This window comes from Saccopteryx bilineata, chromosome 6 (genome assembly GCF_036850765.1).
Source record: "Saccopteryx bilineata isolate mSacBil1 chromosome 6, mSacBil1_pri_phased_curated, whole genome shotgun sequence".
Lineage (NCBI taxonomy): Eukaryota > Metazoa > Chordata > Mammalia > Chiroptera > Emballonuridae > Saccopteryx > Saccopteryx bilineata.
Window position 1 is genome coordinate 183,236,755 of NC_089495.1, and position 18,615 is coordinate 183,255,369.

The following is an 18,615-nucleotide window of genomic DNA, read 5'->3' on the forward strand; positions in this document are numbered from 1 at the left end:
AATGAGCAGTCATATTATTTTGTCCCTAACAGCACAAGATCAGTGTTTAGTTTCTGAAATTAAAAATAACACAGGATCACAGGAGTTGCACTGAAGGCTGGACTGCTGCTACCAGTCTGATGGCATTTCCATGGGGCTGAATGATGATGCTAACTCGTCCAGAACCAACAGTGGGGCTGAAAGATTCACAGCTTAAGTATTTTCTAATGAGACACGTGTCGGTGCGGCCTGTGGTTTCCTTTAGGGTGGGAAGCAGGCTCCTGACCGGTGCCTCACTGGCTGCTCAGACACTCTGCCCGAGGCAGGCGGTGGGTGTGCCTGCTCGTTTTGTTTTGTTTTTTAATTGTGAAGTGCATGCATAGGTGCCAGTGTGTGGAAAACAAGTTCATTTAAAAAACAGTAAAAGCCTGACCTGTGGTGGCGCAGTGGATAAAGCATCGACCTGGAAATGCTGAGGTCGCCGGTTCGAAACCCTGGGCTTGCCTGGTCAAGGCACATATGGGAGTTGATGCTTCCAGCTCCTCCCCCCTTCTCTCTCTCTCTCTGTCTCTCTCTTCCCTCTCTCCCTCTCTGTCTCTCTCTCATCTCTAAAAATGAATAAATAAATAAAAAAAAAAAAAAGTGAGTAAAAAAACAGTAAAAGCCTGACCTGTGGTGGCGCAGTGGATAAAGCGTGGACCTAGAAATGCTGAGGTCGCCGGTTCGAAACCCTGGGCTTGCCTGGTCAAGGCACATATGGGAGTTGATGCTTCCAGCTCCTCCCCCCTGTCTCTCTCTCTCTCTCTCTCTCTCTCTCTCTCTCTCTCTCTTCCTCCCTCCCTCCCTCCCTCTCTGACTCCCTCTCTCTCCTCTCTAAAATGAATAAATAATAAAATTTCTTAAAAAAAAAAATAAAAAAAAAAACAACAGTAAAATGAACTCGTGACTCTAGTGATAATCCCACTTAAATAGAATGTGACCCAGCTCTTTTGGAAGCACCCCCCTCCCCCGTTTGATTAACACATTTTTAAAAGACTTTAAAAGAGGATGACTTTTGAATTAAATCTTTGCTTTCCCTGCAAATGCAGTGCCTTCAGTGCAGAGTTATAATTAGAGGCGAGGGCTGTGCTGTTGTTGTCCTGAGTCCTGACGAGCTCTGACCCTTCACTGTCCTGTCACCGATGAGCTCTGGGACCTTGTGCAGGAGGCCTCCCCCGCTTGGGTTTCTCACCTGTGAAGTGTGGGCCCAGTGGTTTCCCGGGGTTGTGGTGAAGGTGAAATTATGCATGGACGAAGTGTAACACAATGCCTATCACATATAATGAAAGAAGTCATTAAAAAGTTATTTAATTTTATTATTTTGAGAATATGGGATTTAAAAATTGTCAAGGAAGAAAGCCCAACTGAATGCAAAATTACTCCTCCTGGGTGTTCTAAAATACATCTTCCAAATATCTTGTCTAAATGGGGAGCTGAGTTGTAAGGGACCAGAGGTGTAGTCTGTGCTCCTGCCCAGGGCTGGGCCTCGGAGACGTTCCTTAGAAGTGAAGAAGGAACAGCAAGTTCCAAAAGTGGGAAGTGGGCGCCATTCGTGCAGCGTGCCTCTTGCTAGGTTTACTGTTACTCTTTATTTATCTTCTGTTTTTCCCTGGCTAGGTTTTGACTGTGCCAACCGGTGCTAACCAGCATTCCCCGTGCGGTTTTGAGCTTGGACCTCGACAGTGCAAGGAAGTGGAGCTCAGCGGCATGTAACGGAAAGCGTATGGACCGGTCCACGTCCTGGCTTATAGGTGCGTCTGAAATACAAGCCTTCTCGGCCTGCGTGTCACGGTCGAGTTGTGCCTTCAGCTTGTAGCCTGGTAGTGTTGAAACTCATTTGTGCCTGACCTTGCCCTTTTGCATGTCAGCAGTGGTCTAAATGCAATCCTGGGAATAATTGTTAGGTTAATGCTAACAATGATAAGGTAATGGACTTATTTAAGCCACATTCCACGTAGATTAAACTAGAAAATAAACAGGCTCAGTCTTGCTACTTACATTAATTATAAGGTAGGAGGTAAATATTTTTGTTTTACATGCTTTTGACTTGATCAGCAAACACATGAGGGAGGACCTACTGTTGTTGGTTCTCCTAGTCAGGGTCACGGGTCTGAACGCTGCGAGTCAAGACATTTAAGACTCGCTCCCTTACTCTTTTTCAAGCATTCTGCAATGTAAGTAGTGAGACGAAGCATTCGTTAGTGTTTCAATGTAAGTGGTGAGACGAAGTATTCATTACCAAGGAGTGTTCCTTTTTGTTTCTTCTTTCCTCCTACCCTCTTCCTGCATCCCAAAGCTTGATGGGCATTTTGGTTATTTTAATTTTTTTTCTATTTTAAACAATACTACAGTGACATTTCTTGTCCATATTTTGTCCATAGTAAATTCCTGGCAGGGACATTGTTGGGCATAGTGCATAAGGCTTTTCCGTTTTTAGATTTTCATGGATATTGGTAAACTGTTCAGCAGAGAAGCTGCAAGAACTTGCACTCCAACTGGTAAACATTTTCTCCCTTTGTATTGTCAAAAGAACTTATTCAGTATAGTGGGTGTCAAATATTGTCAATGGTATTTCTATTTAATTTACATACGATGAAATTCACTATTCAGGTATACCACTGTAAGAGCTTTCACAGATGCTTAGAGGGGATCATTCCTTTAATGTTTACTGTTATTTTTTTTTGTTTTTAGAGAGAGGGATAGATAGGGACAGACAGACAGGAAGGGAGAGAGATGAGAAACATCAATTCTTCGTTGCGGTTCCTTAGTTGTTCATTGATTGATTTCTCATACGTGCCTTGACTGGGGGGGCTACAGCAGACCGAGTAACCCCTTGCTAGAGCCAGCGACCTTGGGCTCAAGCTGGTGAGCCTTGCTCAAACCAGATGAGCCCATGCTCAAGCTGGCGACCTCGAGGTCTCCAACCTGGGTCCTCTGCATCCCAGTCCGACGCTCTATCCACTGTACCACCTCCTGATCAGGGTATTGTTATTTTTCTAATGAAGTCCATTCTAGCTATTTTAAAAAATAAATGAGTAGAGCTTGGGAAATTCCAAAAATTAGGAGAAGGAATATCCTTGCTGTCACCACGTAATGTGAACATTTTTGCATACTTTTTAGTTTTGTTTGCTATGTACAGCCGTTTTTTCCCTTAAGCCATCATCATCAAATTGTTTATGTTACATTCTTAAAAGTAATATTCATTATGAGGGAACTGAGGGGAAGACAGTTCTGTTTGGGGATACCCATAATATAAATGGTCTTCCAACTCTCAGTTTCCCTGATTACCTTTATATTTCTTTAAAAAAAAATTTTTTTTTATTTAGAAAATTAAATTTAATGGAGTGGCATTGATCAATAAGAGCACATAGGTTTCAGATAAACATTTCTATAGCATTTTGGCTGTTGATTTTTTTTTCCAACATTTTATTTTGTTTTTATTTTTTATTTATTCAGTTTAGAGAGGAGAGAGAGAGAGGAGAGAGAGACAGGGGGGAGGAGCTGGAAGCATCAACTCCCATATGTGCCTTGACCAGGCAAGCCCAGGGTTTCAAACCAGCGACCTCAGCATTTCCAGGTCGACACTTTATACACTGCGCCACCACAGGTCAGGCATGGCTGTTGATTTTGTTGTGTGCTCATCACCCAAAGTCAAATCATTTTCCATCTCCATATATTTGTTCCTCATCCTTATATTTATTTAAAATTTTCCTCTGCTCTGTTGTTTCGTAGAGCTTCTCTCTCACATCCGTGGTAGTCTTTGGTGGTCACTGGTCAAACGTACATACTGTGACCAGCTCTGTTCAGCGTGTCCGGACCTTGGTCAGTACTTGTCTTGCCAAGTCCATTTCCTTACTTATTTCTGGAGGGGGCATTCTTGTTCTTTTCCGAGAGGTCCTCTTTGACACGAAGTCTTTGATTGGTTGTTTTTCTTTCACATTGCTCCCTCTGTCCATCTCTTTCTCTCGTTGTCGGTTCCATCATCCCAATTGCCAAGATCCTTGTACTTGGATGAACACAGTAGCTGCCTGACCTTCCATTTTAAGATGACCCAGCGGTGGGTTCTTTCTGCGCTCATTACCTGCCCAGAAACTCGGGTTTCCTAAAATCGTCTTACATTTATTTACATTGGGCTGTGGAGAGTCTTTTGACCGCCGAGATGTCTTTCCTTCCATGGTGTGCTGTGGGCAGGCTGCTTTCACTTCCTGAGGACTCGTACACTCCTGCCTACCTCTCGACTCCACGGCGGCCTCCCACGCAGGGCTCTCCATCCTTTGAGGCTGAGGTTTCACTTCTCCAAAGTCATTTCGGACCCTTTCAAGCCCTATTGAGTTCCTTGTTCTCTGAGCTCTCACGCACAGTTGAATAATTATCGTGTTTCTGTCATTCACTAGTTGTCCCCCGTCTGTCCAGTTAGATGGTGAATTGTTTCATGTGTACGCCATTTTCACTGCGTTGTTCTCACTATTGTGGCAGTGCAGGAGACTGGCTCAATGGTTGATTTATTCCATTTTTCTTTGACGCTATCAGTACTAGTCCCAACTTATTAAGATCCTACTAAACAGAAAAGGGGAGACCTGCTCATTAGTACCTTTTTTTTCTTAAGTGAGAGAGAGACAGAGAGACAGGAAGGGAGAGAGATAAACATCAATCCTTTGTTTTCTAGCACCTTAGTTGTTCATGGGACCTGCTAATTAGTAGTTTTCATCTTTGTTATCAAGAGCATACAGATGATTAATAGTCCACTGCCTGGGTGCTCATATAGCTGAGAGTACCAGCTCTACCCAGTGTCGGGAGCCTGCGGACCGGGGTGCCTCGTTCTGATTCAGGCTCATTTTAGAAGTTGATCCACAGATGCCGAGGGACTCGTATATAAACTGGATCAAAACCTTTTGAGGCGTGAGGAGAAGTTTCTGTTCTGTTAGCAGCTGATTTCCGAGGCTTGTCTGGTAATGCTGGTATTTTTGGGTTATGGGCTGTGTGCTGTTGACGTCAGTGTCCCTCTTTCTTCTTACTGAATGTGTTATAAAAGCGCTGTCTTGTGTTTAGTTGGATCGGTAGCAACAAGAGGATTAAACATTTACGGGAAAACTTGGGTAGTTTCAAAACTCTGTGTAAATACTGATGATTACAGAGCTTATATAAGATGGTAAGGAAGGAAGGGCTGTATAATGGTCACCAGGAAAGCGATTCCAAGCATATCAGAACAACCCTAGTCTTTTCGGTGGGATGTGTTTTTTTTTGTTTGTTTTTAAACAAATCTTTTTTTTTAATTTATTCATTTTAGAGAGGAGAGAGAGAGAGAGAGAGAGAGAGAGAGAGAAGAGAGAGGAGAGAGAGACAGTGGTAAGGAGCTGGAAGCATCAACTCCCATATGTGCCCTGACCAGGCAAGCCCAGGGTTTCGAACCGGCGACCTCAGCATTTCCAGGTCGACGCTTTATCCACTGCGCCACCACAGGCCAGGCCGGTGGGATGTGTTTTTAAAAATAAAATAAAATCAATGTGTTAGTTAGCGTTGGGTTCCGATCAGGTGTTTATAAATTGTCCTGTTTCCTGACTCTGTTTGGTATGGGGAAAATCTCTTCACTCGGTCTGTCCTGTTCCTTCTATGGTAGGTTTTCTTTTTTTACACACAGGGATGTTTTTGGTTTGTCTACAGAGCCAGAGCCTGCAGGTTGGTAGTTATACAGGCCCTCTGGGTTTGAGCAGTATTCACCCATGGACGGATCCTGTGTTTCATTTAGATCTCTCGGGGCTGTTGTGGGCTTCCAGAGAAGAGCCCCCAGCTCCCTTTATGACCTTTCCATTTGTGCCTGTTGTTAGTTAGCATGTGGATTTTTACTTTGGCCTTTCTCCCCTCTGGCTCCCTCCCTCCTCCCAGGGCTGGGATGTGAGAAGCCTGGTTGGGGCCCCTGCTGCCCTGCGTTGTCGTTGTCGGAGTGCGGACTGCTCAGCCGCTTGTGTAGGACAGTAATGTAGGGTTTGCTTTGATGTTTGGACTGAGATACATGGCCATGCCTGTGTTGTATGTGTGCCGGTGAGGTCAAAGTATAGTATAAGAACGCGGTGTTGGGATGGAGTCCAATCATGATTACTGTGGTTGTATACTCTGAAATAGCATTTACTTTTCTCTTTTCCTGATAGCCACTATTTCTGGGCCAGCATTGTCCAGTACTATTAGAGTGGGAGTCTGATGTGTAATTTTCTAGTAGCTATATTAATGAGGTCAAAAGAAGCAGGTAAGATCCATTTTTGTAATATATTTTATAACTTATATATAAAAAACCTTATTACTGCCAAGTAATCAATATAGAATTATTAATGACATATTTAAGTGTTTTCCTCCATAATAATTCTTTAAAGTCTGGTGTGTGCTTTTGCTTTTTACTCACAACACGTGTCAACTGGACTGACCTCATTTCAAGTGCTCAGTAGTCACATGGGGCTGGTGGCACAACTCAAGGCCACATTACTTTATCTGCTGCTGAGTAATATGTTCTCAGCTTGTAAGCTTTTGGATTTGGGGGTATTTTGTAATGTAAAATACTTCCATATTATCTTACATTATGTACATATTATTAGCAGTCGAATGATGCTTCCCCTTTCTCATTTTTTTCCCTGTAATTGAGAGGTCTCCCATTGCCTAGAGATGTTTCTGAACTCCTTCAACAAGTAAATTGATGGATAGGCAGTATTTCTAGATATTAATTCATTTATTGCCTGGCTTAAGAAGAAAAAAAAAATCCTTACCATTTAAAATATGTACTTATATTTATATATAAGTAAATATATATTTCATTTTTTAAAAAGTAGTTTTCTTTTTTACCCAAGAATCACAAATATATTTTGTAGCTTGTAATTATAGACATGTTAACTTTTAGGGTCCAACAAATATTTTTCATTTCTTTAAAAATTAAAAAATATATATTTTTATGCATTTTAGAGGGAGGAGAGTGAGAAAAGAGAGAGAGGGTGTGAGGGAAGGAGGGAGGATCAGGAAGCATTAACTCCCATATGTGCCTTGCCCAGGCAAGCCCAGGGTTTCAGGCTGGCGACCTCAGTGTTCCAGGTCAATGCTTTATCCACTGTGTCATCACAGGTCAGGCTTTTCATTTCTTTTAAAATAAAGAATGGATGACAAGGAAAAATGTGAATTAGTATAGTAGTATTGTTAGATAAAAATAGCCTTTGGAATTGTTGAGGAGAATAAAAGGATATGAGAAAGTACAGAAAAATCAGGAATCCCAAACACATTTGGTTTGCAGACCATTGAGCTGCCTACCTGCAGACCACACCTATGTTTGGTCTCCTTAGTTACTCTGGGGTCAGCAGAGAGGCCTCAGATAAAGGGGCCTGCAGTCTCCGCTGCTGTCTCGGGGAGCGGCTGGGCTGTATTAGCATGGGCTGGTTTTTAGCGCTGGTTTGAGTGCCATGTTGTCCGCTAGCTTGTCTTGCCTGCGTATTTATTTCAGTATTGTCCTTCGCCAGTGACTTAATGCTTAAAGATCAAAGTGACACACACATCATTTCTTAAGTTGTTGGCTCTTCCAGCCTCCAGACCCCCCAATCCTTCACATGATCTTTCCAGGGAGTTCTACTTCCAGTTCATATCAGCACTCTTGGGCCTTATCATCTCCCAGGTGACAGGTGGGATCTTGTGCTTGGATAGTCTCCTCTCTTCTGTGTACCTCCTGTCCTTCCTATTTCTATGGAGGTCCTCGTGCCTTGGGCACTGGTGTTCTCTGGCTTTCTCTGCCTCCCTCGCCCTTTTTAAATGCTATGAACTCCACAGGAGGTCATGTGGCTAGCATCTTACCAGTGTTTTGATGTCCTCACTCTGAACCAGCCCTGGAACTTGTTCAACTTCCTCAGTAGCACAGTCCTACTATTTAAACTTTCTGTTTCTTTTCCTCCAGTTGCACTCTGCTGGGGAGAAATCAGACATCACAGTGACTTTCTCTATTACCCATTTACAAGTAAGTTCTGGGCTCAGCTAGATCCTTGCCCCCTCTCCCCCCTTATGCCAGTGTGTGTGTGTGTGTGAGAGAGAGAGACAGAGAGAGAGAGAGAGAGAGAGACATAGAGATAGGGACAGACAGGAATGGAGCGAGATGAGAAGCATCAATCATCAGTTTTTCATTGCGACACCTTAGTTGTTCATTGATTGCTTTCTCTTATGTGCCTTGACCATGGGGCTACAGCAGACCAAGTAACCCCTTGCTCAAGCCAGCGACCTTGGGGTGAGCTATTTATTTATTTATTTATTTACAGAGACAGAGAGAGAGTCAGAGAGAGGGATAGATAGACAGGAACAGAGAGAGATGAGAAGCATCAATCATCAGTTTTTTCGTTGCGACACCTTAGTTGTTCATTGATTGCTTTCTCATATATGCCTTGACCACGGGCCTTCAGCAGACCGAGTAACCCCTTGCTCAAGCCAGTGACCTCGGATCCAAGCTTGTTCAAACCAGATGAGCTGGTGCTCAAGCTGGCGACCTCGGGGTCTTGAACCTGGGTCCTCTGCATCCCAGTCCGACGCTCTATCCACTGTGCCACCGCCTGGTCAGGCTGGTGGTGAGCTTTTTTTGCTCAAACCAGATGAGCCCGCGCTCAAGCTGGCCACCTCAGGGTCTCGAACCTGGGTCCTCGGCATCCCAGTCCAATGCTTTATCCACTGTGCCGCCGCCTGGTCAGGCAGTTGTTCATTGATTGCTTTCTCATATGTGCCTTGACCAGGGGGCTACAGCAGAGTGAGTGACTCCTTGCTCAAGCCAGCGACCTTTAGGCTCAAGCCAGTGACCGTGGGGTCATGTCTATGATCCCATGCTCAAGCCAGCAACCCCGCACTCAAGCCGGATGAGCCTGCGCTCAAGCCGGTGACCTCAGGGTTTCAAACCTGGGTCCTCTGCTTCCCAGTCCAATGTCTGTCCACTGCACCACTGCCTGCTCAGGCTATGTCAATCTTTGTATTCCTTTTGTTTCCAGTCTCATGCTCAGCCTCCTTCCTCTCCACCATGACTTCCACTTCTTGGTTTATTAAGAAAAAAGTAATCAGATAACTGCTTCCTCATCCTCTGCTCTCTTACCTCATGAACTATTGGGAAATAGCGACTATCTACGCATCTTACCCACCTGACTCCACAGAGACTCTGAGGCAATCACTCGATGGTCACGCGGCACTTTGTAATAGACTCTAACCCTTTTCCTGGCAGGGCTACAGGGAAACTGCTGATTGCTCCCTGTGGCACAGTTGGGGCTTCTCATCTCTGGTTTGTGGAGATAGGTTTTGTGTGCCAGAGCTGGTACAACCCTGGGAGACGGGCAGGTTAAATCACCTCCCAAGAAGTCATTGCTCATTCACGGTACAGTCAGGGCTGGACCCTCCCATCAGTGGTCTTGCTTTAAGTAGAAATAGTTTGGGTAGATTATTTTGGTAGTTAAAGTTGATAATGGAGGTGCATGGGACAAAAGCCGGAGGGGGCACGAGGACAGATATGAAGAGTTAAGTCCCCTCCCTCTGTCTCGTGGTCGACCCCTCACTGGAGGCAACCACTGTAGCAGTGTTTGGGTGGCGTGTGTTTTGTGTAGCCTTCTACGGATCATCTTAAAGTTTGTTTTTACTTGTGAAAAATAAAATATAAAGAAAATGAAGGAATATGCCAGATAAAAAGGTCTAATAAATCTAAACACATTGTTTAAAATACGTTAGATATCCTCTTTGCTAATCTCATTTCCCTTTCTCTCTCCCAGAGGTAACATTTTGGTCTACCTATTTTTTCTTTTGTATTATTACATGTTTATATATCCATAAACTCACATACAGTATTGACTGCATTAGTTAAACCTTAAACAAAAGGTCTCAGGTGGTGTGTGTTCCATAGCCTCCTTGCTCCTGTAGAAATATACATATATTTTTAAGTCACCTTCACCCCAATTGACTAGAGTTCATTTGTTTTAACTGCTGTTTTATTCCATTGTTTAAACATACCAGAACTTACACATTCTACACTGTTAAAAATGGGATGGAATAGCCTGAGAAATGGCAGTGCTGGGCCAGAGCACACACACATCTTTGACTTGCTAGGCGTTACCAAGTTGTGTTTTCCCAAGTATTTGAGCCTATTGACATTTCTGACAGCAGAGTGGAAAAATTCCTGTTTATTCCCAGCCTTGCCAACACTTTGTATTACTGAGCTCTTTCATTCTGGCCTTATCTAATGGGTATGAAATGATACCTGGTTTTAAGAGAGATGCCACAGTGTGTTTATGCATTTGCTCCTTAGAGGTGAGTGTCGTTTCCAGGTTTGGCTATTGCTAATAAGACCACTGTATATATATCATTGTACAGATTTTTGTTTGAATGTAATTTTCATTTCTCTGGGTAGATATTCTATAGTAATATTGCTTGGTCTTATGGTAAATGTATATTTTTAACTTTATAAGAAATGGCCACCTGTTTTTCTGAAGTGGCCATGCCATTTTACATACCTACCAAGGTGTGTGATGGTTCCAGGTGCCCTGTGTCCTTGTCACACTTGGTAGAGCCTTAGCAGTTTTTGTTTTTTATTTTTTAGTCACCCTAAAAAATAGGGTATGTCACTTATTTTTAACCCAAAGAATTACAATAAAAAATTAATTCTATTGTAAAATGATTTAAAGTAATTGATATTTACTTTCCTTGGTCTTAAACGTGTGAGGATGGCCACATAATGATAAGGAGGTGGTTGGTTGCAGCATAGCGTTTGCAGGCTGCTACTAGAAAAGTGGTTAAATGTATTTTTCCTGCTGTCATCAAAGTTCATTAGGCTATGGAATCTTTGATTTACTGGCTGGATTTTTAAAAAACGTTCATTAATTTTGAGAGACAAAAGGTGTGGGGGGAGAGAAACATCGATTTGCTGTTCCACCTACTTCTGCATCCACTGGTTGGTTCTTGTATGTGCCCTGACCGAGGATCGAGCCGGCAACCTTGGCATATCTGGATGAGGCTCTAACTAATGGAGCTACCTGGCCAGGGCCCTGGTTGGATCTTTTTGTTTTATTTCTGCAAAACATGTATTAAAACTTTACAGCAAAAGAGGATTGGGTCCATATTTTAATGGCATTATTCACTTATTTCAGTAATTATTCCCTGCTCTCTAGGCTTTCCATAAGATTTAATTTTTTTTTAAAGATTTTATTTATTCATTTTAGAGAAGGGGGAAGAAAGAGAGAGAGAGAGAAGGGGGAAGAAAGAGAGAGAGAGAGAGAAGGGGGGAGGAGCAGGAAGCATCAACTCCCATATGTGCCTTGACTGGGCAAGTCCAGGGTTTCGAACCGGCGACCTCAGCGTTCCAGGTCAACGCTTTATCCACTGCACCACCAGAGGTCAGGCTCCATAAGATTTAATTTGAGGATGCTTGTTCCATTACTAAAAACGGTACAAAAACCACAGGCATAGGCCAACACCATTATTTTACAGTGCAAGAGCCTTGAGGCCCACGGGGCAGTGACTCTGCTGCACCTGCACCTCCGTGCATGGTCTATACAGCATGGGCTTCTGGATCCCCGGTGCAGTGCTGTTTTTCTACTGTCCTTCGTATTCTTCTGCACGGTGCTGACCGGGACACCCTGGAACGTGTATCTTAAGTTTGAAGGATGCTGTCTTCCCGATGGATTTACTTTTGAAGTTGGATAAGCTTGTTTGTTCTTCCACTGCTGAATTCTGGCACTGTTGGCACACATCCCACGTTGTGCTTTGAGATTAAGAATGAGTGGCCGTCCTTGCAGTGTCTGCCAGAGAAGGCAATTTAATGAGTCTTTGATCGTCCAGGTGGACAGTGAATTTTTTTCATCTTACCCAGGTGTTTACCCTTTATTATGATCCTTCCATTTGAAGGAAGACAACATTCAGCTAGCTTTAAAATACGTACCGATCCATGTCCTTTTGAAAATTTAGTCACTGGAGTTATTTTAGATGTGTTGTTTTACCAGATTTTCTTTTTTTCATGTTTCTCTATTTCCATGGGAAGAGAAAAAAGAGAAGGCATGCTTATTTCTACTCACACCGTGTGGGCCGAAACTTAGTTACATGGCCACATCTAACTAGGGGTTATTGAGAGAGGACTCTTGTAGCTACCTGATGGTGGTCTCAGATAGTTCCACTAATAAAATAGGAAAGTTGCCATGTGATTCAAAACAGTGCATAATGTCAGAAATAAGTTGGATATGAAATGAAAATGTATTCTAATGCTACTTTTCTGTCTGTTTGAAATTTTTCGTAATAGTTTTTTTTTTTAAGATTTTATTTATTCATTATGGGGGGGGGAGCAGGAAGCATCAACTCCCATATGTACCTTGACCAGGCAAGCCCAGGGTTTTGAACCGGCAACCTCAGTATTTCCAGGTTAACGCTTTATCCACTGCGTTTTTAAAATCAGTGTTATGTTTTATAAGTTACTAAGTGCCATTTAAACATGCAACACTAGAGGGTGCTGCTAATTCGATACATTTGCTTTTAGCATTTATAGAATTTTATTCCACCCAGGTTGGTTTATTACAGAGCAGTTTTTGTTCATCTAATAGTCCTAAATCTCCTTGTGGATTTACTCAATGCCTCCACTGTTATGAAACTGAAATGTCATTATATAACATTTATTTGGAAAGATGACAGAAATACTCACTAAATATGTAAGGTTTCTGTTTTAAACATAGTTTAGATTTTTGTCTTTAAAGGGAAAACAGAGCAAAGATTACATTAATCAAATTGAATATTTTCAAATGCGTAATTATTTCTGAAGAATCCAATTTATTTCCTTGTATTTGGCCAAGTTTAGTCTCTTAGGTGATTTGCCTTATTTTTGTCCTAAATTTGCAAATCTTATAGAGGTACTAAAAATGGAGTTACTGCTATTTTGCTCCCTTATACAATAAGAGGGACATAATTAAAACTTGGAAAATCAGAGGATTACAAGGAAAAAACTGTTATAATCCTGTTTCCCAGAGAAAACTACTGTAAACTGCTTAGACAACCTGTCTGCTTTCTGAGCACACTTGCACATTGATGTATGTGGGTCTCTAAGGCGGGGGGCACCATATGAGTTAATGCTACTGTATGGAATTTTTTTCAGTGTTCATTTTGTAACTGGCTACTTTTCTGAATTATCTTATTCTAGCTATTTTTAAAACTCATTTTCTGGGTAGATAGACCCTTTTACTTGTCAATAATTTGTTTGTCTTCCCTTTTTCATTATTTGAACTTAAAAAAATTTTTTTTATTGTATTACTTAGAATTTCCAGAACAGTCTTTTGTAATGGAGGCCTTCACCCTCCCTTCTCTTTCTGGCTTAAACGGGCCCCCTCTGGGTTTTTCAGTGTATAAGTATCTCCTTGGCTAGTGGCATGAAATAGGAATTCTTTTTGAGTGAGGACATTTCTCTCTTTCTCTCTCTTTGTATTTTTCTGAAGTGAGAAGTGGGGAGGCAGAGAGACAGACTCCCGCATGTGCCTGACCAAAATCCACCCGGCATGCCCACTAGGGGGTGATGCTCTGCCCATCTGGGACGTTGCTTCATTGCAACTGGAGCCATTCTAGTGCCTGAGGCTGAGGCCATGGAGCCATCCTCAGAGCCCAGGCAAACTTTGCTCCAGTGGAGCCTTGGCTGCAGGGGGGTGGGGAGGATAGAGAAAAAGGAGAGGGGGAAGGGTGGAGAAGCAGATGGGTGCTTCTCCTTTGTGCCCTGTCTGGGATTGAACCTGGGACTTCCACACGCTGGGCCAGTGTTCTACCACTGAGCCAACCAGCCAGGGCTTGAGGACATTTTTCTGTATTGGTGCATACTAGGGGTTCTATTCAGAAATTGATGCTCAGTTTTATTACATGCCTTTTTAGAGGCCTTGGCTGGTTGGCTCAGTGGTAGAGTGTTGGCCCAGTGTATGGATGTCCCAGGTTCGATTCCCGGTCAGGGCACGCAGGAGAGGTGGCCATCTGCTTCTCCACCCCTCCCTGTTCTCTTTCTCTCTCTCTCATCCCCTCCTGCAGCCATGGCTCGATTGGTTCAAGTGAGTTGGCCTAGGGTGCTAAGGATGCCTCTGTGGCCTCTGGCTCAAGTGCTAAAAATATGGCTCTGTTGCTGAGTAATGGAGCAACGGCCCTAGATGGGCAGAGCGTTGCCGCTTAGTGCGCTTGTTGGGTGGATCCCGGTTCGGGTGCATGCAGGAGTCTCTCTCTGTCTCCCCTCCTCTCACTAAAAAAAAGAAAAAAAAAGAATAGCACAGGAAATACCTTTTCTTGAGGCTTGGAGTTGTTTGCCTGGGAAGCCGCCTGGGCCCTGCAGTTTGAGTGGAAGGTCTCTATCCCGCATGGCCTGGAGGTTTGTTCAAGAGCCCCCTGTTTGCGTGTGGAAATACGTCTGCTCCTTTTTGCTTTGGGAGCAGGGATACGTCCGTTACATGCTACATGAAAAAAGGAGTTCTCAGGGCTGCCAACCTTACAGCAGAGGTTGAGTAGTAGTATATTTCTCCTACATAAAAGGAAAAAAAAAAGCCCCCTTTGGTGTATTTACTGAATTGATCACTTATTTCCTAGCTAATTCCTCTCTTTAATTTCTTTTTACTTTCTTTAGGGTATTTTGTTGATTATTCTTTATTGCTTAATTAATTGTAAGGGTATTTTTATAGTTTCAATTTCACCTTTAACCAGACAGTTATTTGGGAGAAAGGTTGAAAATTGTGAAGTTGTTAGGCTTTCTTGGTTGATAATTGTTTTTTCTTTTTGGCATTACAGTCAGGCAATGAGAAATATTATATAAATGTTCTTTTTTTTTTTTCCCGAGGCTGAAATTTTCATCTGGTACAATGGTCAGTTTTTACAAATACTGTTTAACCATTGAAGATAGAGCTCTATTTTCTGTGGGGTGCAAAGTTTGATACCTGTTATGTGAGCCTCATTCATTGTATTGGTCAGATTCTCTAATCCAATGGTTTTCGATCTTTTTACACTTGGGGACTGGTGAAAATAGAATTATTTCAGGGACCACTAAGGCAGAAATCACTCTGAGCATGTGAATTATAAATATTAGGTGTATAATCTTCATACATCATCAGGGTGGTTAACCCTTTTGCGGACCCCCACAAACTTTCTGGCAGAGTGGCGATTGAAACACACTGCTCTAATCTAAATAAAATAAAATTAAATTAAATTAAAGTGGAGATTGAGCCTGTGCTCATACCCCTCTTGCCCCTTGACTTTTCGGAAACAGGTATGTTTATGAAGTGTTGGTCATTTCTTTATATATTGCTAACCATTATGGGCCTTATTTCAGTGAAATAACATTTAGAACATAAAAATTGACATCGTATTTTGATTATAGATTGTATACGTTAGTTACTTAAAATGACCCATCTTTTCCCTGTCTAATACTTTGTGGTAGGAATTCATTTTTTCTGGCATTCAGAAACCAATAGTTAGGCAGCATTCATGTTGCTTTATCTTTATTTCACTTTGTGAAAAGTCTGTCTTTGGGCATTTATTTTCTGACACAGCTGAGATGAGTTTAACAAGTTTAGTTTGTTTTAGTCTGTTTTAAATTCTAATAGGGGTTCCTCTTCTACCCTTATCCCAGAGACCCCATCTCCCAAGAGGTGCTTTGCTGCTGGTAGGTGCCCCTTCTGGCTGGCTGTTATCGGAGCCTTGGGGTTCCTGTTTGGATTTGAGGTGAGCAATCTGGTGTAGGGGACAGGGGGCAGGATTGTCCTCACAGCACGCCTCGAGGGCAGAGGTGCCCCGCCCCAGGTTATGGCAGCCTCTGGCCTGGAGTCGGGACTGGAAAGGACAAAGTCTGACTCCAGGTGTGGCTTCTTCCCTCTCACTGATAACTAGATTGTCAGTGTGTGTTTGCCTCTTTTTGTGTCTCCGTGGGTACTTTCACTGTTCCCCGGGTCGCTGTCGCTGCCTCCTGCACACCAGATGTCATGTCCACTGGGCCCCACGAGTTAGCACCCAGTGTTAAAGCGAGCTGTTGGCTTTGCATATCATGTAATGAAGAGCTTACACCTTGAGATCTGTGTTTAATCTCTGGAAGTCTTTGAGCTTTGAAAACCCTTGTCTTTGGGCCCCCAATTGGGGAAGTGAAAAGTTACCAGGAAGTAAAATTAATCCCCCTTTTCACTGAAACTAAAAGCAGTGTGGATGGATTTGTTCACCAGAACGGAAGGATTTGGAAAGATGGGTTTTAATTTCCCTTATTTGTGTGGGTCTTAGAAATGTAATCCCAGCAACTGCTTGGTTTCTACAATAGATTATCTATCTGGCCGGCCCGAAGAGAGGAGACAGGGTAAACCCCGCCGAGGCATGCAGTAACCATTTGTAACCAGGCGGTGGCTGTTGTGTAACGCAAATCGCATTTCTGACTCGGTGTGGTTATACAATTTTGGCAAACCGTGGGTTATAAAAGCCGAAATTCCTTTGGCACCTGAAGTGTCAGGCTGAACAATGGAATGATCCCGGCTTCGCACAGAGGCAAGCACAGAATTAGTGCGTGGGTGCTGATTAAAGAATATTTTTGTGGATAGGGTAAGTTTTTGCTCTGCAGGTAAGACCGTCTCTTGGTACATAAGCTCTGCTTTGGGGAATTCGTGTCTTTGTGTTTGTGGATCTGTGTGTGTCTGTGACAGTATATGCTCTCCTGTGACCATGTGTGTGGTTTTCTGCAAATACATGTGTGTATGTCTGCCAGGTGGAGAAGGAGCCTGTGGCTCAAGTTAGCCCAGCTGGGTTACTAGAAAATCTCCAGTCTTCCACAGTGCTGTCAGACATTACTTAAATATTAATAACTGAGCATTAACATTTATGCAACTCTTGGAAGGCAGTGCCCTTCGTTAAACATGGGAGAAAGAATGATGATAGACACCTGATCTACAACGATTAAAAACGTCAGGTGTGGTGTTTTTCAGGTCCCCCTTCGCCGTGTTCTCTGAGTGAGGTTCCCTCCTGGGACTCAGGGCTCTGTGTGCTCTTGTACGTTTCGTTTCATGCAGAACTTTAAGGGTTGGAGAGAAAGGAAGTCCATCAGCAAAAAGGAGCATAGATTCAACAGATTTGATGGAGAGCCTGGAGTCTCTTCTAGCTGAATGCACCTTTTCATTTTTTTTAAATCCTTTTAAGGTTTGGGGGTTATTAAAATGTCACGTTCAGACACCAAATAAAAAGCAGTCCATCTGGGGCACAGGGCTCTGATTGCCGTCTCGATATTGAATGGATATGTTCATTATTATTATTGTTATTAATTGAAAGGAACATGCTTCCTTTTATTTACTTTTTAAAATTTTATTTATTGATTTTAGCCAGAGAGGAAGGGAGAGCGAGAGAGAAACAGGAGCGTCGGTTTGTTCCTGTATGTGCCCTGACTGGGGATCAAACCGGCAACCTCTGTGCTTCAGGCCGATAGGTGCTCTAACCAGTTGAGCTATTCGGCTGGAGTGACTATGCTGCTTTTTAAATTTTCAAATTTTTTTAGAGTAAGGACAGGGGCTCATGTATTGCCAACGCTGCACAACATTTTATTCCGTTATTTTTGTTTTTAACATTAAAACTTTTTAAAATTTATTATTTTTTAGGGAGATGGAAACATTGACTTGTTCCACTTATTTATGCCTTCTTTGGTTGATTCTTGTATGTGTCTTGACTGGGGCACATGCTTCTTTGCAGAAAAAATATGTGTAACACACTCACAGCTGTGGGCTATTCATTGAAGGTTAGGGAATAGGTTGTTTGGATCACTGTGTATGTGGTGTTAACCTGGAGAATAATGACAGAATAACGACAGTGTCTCAGCCCCAGGTAACTGCAGCGCGGTTCCGCCACCCACTCTCCAGCCATCAGGTAATCTGGCAGGGCAGGTGAAATTTCAGCGCGCCCTTTTCCTTATCTGGGGAGAGTCTGGAGGAGGAGAGGGAACTCCCGGTGGACTGGACTAGGGGGCACTGGGGTTGGGGTGGGGACAGAAAGGAGATTGCAGAAGAGATTTGCAAATGGAAATTCTTCTAGAGATAGGAAGACAATAGACAGATGAAGAACTAAGTATAATACATGTGCCAAAGTCCAGAGAAACTGAGCAGGTGTAATGGGTAGTTAGAAAAGAAGGGAGAGGTGGGGCCAGACTTCTTTCTGCAGGTGACAGAAGGAAGTTTGGCTTTGGCACTTGGGGCAGAGGAAAGGATGAGAACATGCCAAAGAGGAATGGTAGTCTGAAGAGTAATTCAGAGAGAGGGCTGATAAGTGCATTGAACTAGAGGCGTGGAGTGACCGATTATTTGAAATGCTTCTCCCAGCACACGGGCAGCAGCAACAATAGTAGCTGAAGGAGACCAAGGAGCCATCAGCTGTGCTGGAAAGGGAGGATGCACAGTACGGCGGGGGCCAGGACGGGAGGTGGGGGAGGGGACAGGGTTAGAAGGGCAGAGCCACCCCCTGGAAGTTACCTTAACACCCCAGGCTGCCCTTGTACCGGGAAGTGGGGGTGGGGGAACATGAAATGACAAGGATCATTTGGAGATACGGGGAGTAGAAAGCTTCCTTCTTTCCATTCCTTGACAGTAAGTGGGGGCTTTCCTTGGC

At 43.2% G+C, this 18,615-nt stretch overlaps 1 protein-coding gene and 1 non-coding gene across 4 annotated transcripts in view; both read left to right on the forward strand.

Moving 5' to 3' along the window:
• The window catches only part of SLC23A2 (solute carrier family 23 member 2), a 121,606-nt gene that overhangs the window by 22,430 nt on the left and 80,561 nt on the right, over positions 1-18,615 (forward strand). For 2 of the 3 annotated variants that reach the window (XM_066237914.1, XM_066237915.1), the window contains one exon: positions 1,636-1,769. The gene's annotated coding sequence lies outside the window, so the exon portion shown is untranslated. Of the gene's footprint in view, positions 1-1,635; positions 1,770-16,441; positions 16,573-18,615 lie in introns of those variants that run through there. The other variant, XM_066237916.1, reaches the window with a different exon arrangement.
• Positions 14,393-14,529, forward strand: LOC136309870 (small nucleolar RNA U109). Its single transcript, XR_010726498.1, has one exon. It is a non-coding gene; the product is annotated as a small nucleolar RNA U109 (small nucleolar RNA).